Below are 3054 nucleotides of genomic sequence, written 5' to 3'. Positions count from 1 at the left end.
CATGAGTTACCATCCAAGATATGAAGGGTTGGATAGTCTAAAAGGTTAGCTCATTGAAACCCAAATGGCGCAAAATAAGAGCTTAGTTCCCGCAATCTGTAAAGGTTGGAGTAGATCATCAATAGTAGTGTTGCACCTTCCATAGAGAGGTGTAGTTGATATTGCTCTCCTGAAATGGACAGAGTTAATATGTAAAGCAGTATGAGAAATATCCAAAGAAGAAACTTAACTTTTTCACGGACCAAAATTCTCTGCAACCAACTCCAATGAGAGTGAGAGGAAATGAGAACGTCATTAAGTTTCAGCCATGGATATCCTTAATTCTCCAATGTTACACCTACAAGCAACGTTAGCCCAACACCAACCACCAGAGTTGTGAGAGGACGTTGACAAAAAAATAGTGAGAATGAAGTCCTTCACAAGATTAAGAAGTGTAAACACCCAATTTTGACCAAGGTAATTTATTTTTTCCAGAAAATAAATAATAAGTTGGTGAGTAAATAGTAATAGATGAATAAGATTAAAAGGGGTGACTAGTTGGACTTGTTGGAGCCCATTTAGATTTGGTTTCCTAACCTAATCCCCCCTTTATACTCCTTGTTTTTAGAGAATGAAAAAGAAGATTTAGATTTTTAAAAGAAAAGAGAGAGAGATGAGGCAACCCTAATTTTTAAAAAGAGGCACACATAGGAATTTTTTGAAAAGGAGAAGAGGCAAAGAGATGAATGCAATAGTTGATAAGAACTCAACACTATTTTCTTCATTCTTCTTCAACTCCAAAGAGATATTACACTCACTTGTTTTCATTTTCCTTTCGTTATTATAATATGCTATTACTGTTGAACTATGGTGGTAGAAAAATAAAAATCACAGTTGTTGTTGCCACCATCAATTCGTGCACCGCAGTCACTACCAGTGGCGATTGTATGCCCAACCAGCCATATGGGTTGTGCCCTTTGGAAACCCTAACCTAAACCCCCAAATGAATTTTATTCTGAACCATGAAATCAATTTTTAACCTAAACCCCCAAATAAATTTTAACCAAAACCCCCAAATCAATTTCAAAATCCTAACCCTAAATCCCCAATTTTAATTTCCCCTTTTTATATAGTTTGTGTTTTTAGGTTATGTCATCTCTTTTATTTTTTTATTGCATTTCATTTTTTATTTATTTATTACTTTTTTATTCTATTTTTTTATTTTTTATTTATTATATTTTTTTATTCTCTTTTATAAATCAATAATATGTTTATATATATGGAAATGCAATATTAAAAGTAATTTAATTAAATCAAGTAGAGGTAGTGCACTATAAGAATCGTGCCTTGTCGCATTATCTCAAATTCACATTTTCAAAAATATAATTTAACTAAATCAAGGAGAGGTAGTGCACTATGGGACTCGTGCCCTATCGCGTTACCTCAAATTGACATTTTCAAAAAAAATAATATACTTAATCTAGGAGAGGTAGTGCACTATCAGACTCTGCCCTATCGCATTACCTCAAACTAACATTTTTCAAAAAAAATTTAATTAAATCAATGAGAGGCGGTGCACTATGGCACTCGTGCCCTGTCGCAATTGATGAATGGGTAATTACCTTATACTAGGGAAAACATTTTGCAAAATTTTTGTAACTTGTTCTAGTCTTATAAGACATTGATGGAAATGTTTTCCCAAACCTATAAACACATATGCAGTCAAGAGTGTCTATGCCTAAAAATAAAAACTTGAAATAAAAGAAAAACACGTTAGGTTGAAAACTTGAAAGGGTGACATAATCAAAAGTTAGGGTATGAATGAGGAACTTGTTAGGCTGAAAACCAAAAGGGCAACCTAAGCAAAAAATCAGGATATGAATCAAAGCATGTTAGGTTAAAAACCCGAAAGGAAAACCTAAGCAAAAGTTAGGACAATGAAAAGTTAGGATATAAACCAAAATACTCCATTTGTTTGCACATAAAGTTGGAATTGTAGAAGTTTCGGGCTTTATGGGATGAAATATGAAGTTCTTGGGAGTAGCAAATAAGGAAAACACAGTGGTCAAGTTATTCGGCTGTCTCTGGAGATTAATTGATGAATGAGCAATTAACTTATACTGGGGCAAAAAATTTGCCAAAATTTTATAACTTGTAATACCTCTCATGACACATATATCACTGAACCTTCGTATTAAAACTCCTTGAATATCAATAATTGAAAATTTATTCATTTCTCTACTATATATTATGTGTGCATGTTCACTTAGATAACTCTCAAGTTATATAAATATGATGTTCGAATTGCATAATCAGATAACTTTTATGATATTGTCTTTCACTAGTGAGTGAGGTGAACAAAACCAATTGGAACTAAGTCTCGAGGTGTATATCGACGATGAACAAATTATGTATTTTTCGTAAGGATGGAAGGCAAATCTTAGTGTATTCCAAGATTAAAAAAAAAGTGGACATGATCAATATTGGCTTGATTAGTTGTTGTCTAATGTGGAAGCGTTATGGTTTCATATCAATCAATCTTCATGATGATAATGAAGTCGTTCACATATGTGTAATACATTACGCATGCATCTTTACAAACATCTTTGCATTACTCATCCAATATTTTCCTTAGCACTATCATATGCATGTATGGCTGAAAGTCTTGACCTCGAGTTTTCATTTATTTTTGACCCATAGTTCCTCATTATCCGTGTGTTCCTGTGGTCTTCCTTGCACCAAGCCCCCCTAGTGGTCTCGTATTGTGCCTTTGACCCTTCCATGGTCTCATTTTACTTTAGACCTAGAGTTTCTCGCTATTCGTGTGTTCTCGTGGTCTCCCTTGCACCCAGACCCCCTAGTGGTATCATGTTGTACCTTGTTGACCTCAGTGGTCTCATTTTATTCGTGTGTTCCCATGGTCCTCCTCGCACCCATATCCCACAGTGGTCTTGTGTTCTGCCTTTCGACCCCTAGTGATCTCATTTTATTTTTGACCTAGAGTTTCTCATTATTCGCACGTTCCTATGGTCCTCCTTGCATCCAGACCCCCTAGTGGTCTCATTTTATTGTTGA

The sequence above is a fragment of the Lupinus angustifolius genome, chromosome LG11 (assembly GCF_001865875.1).
Source record: "Lupinus angustifolius cultivar Tanjil chromosome LG11, LupAngTanjil_v1.0, whole genome shotgun sequence".
In the NCBI taxonomy this organism is placed as follows: domain Eukaryota; kingdom Viridiplantae; phylum Streptophyta; class Magnoliopsida; order Fabales; family Fabaceae; genus Lupinus; species Lupinus angustifolius.
Note: the sequence above shows the minus strand (reverse complement) of the source record.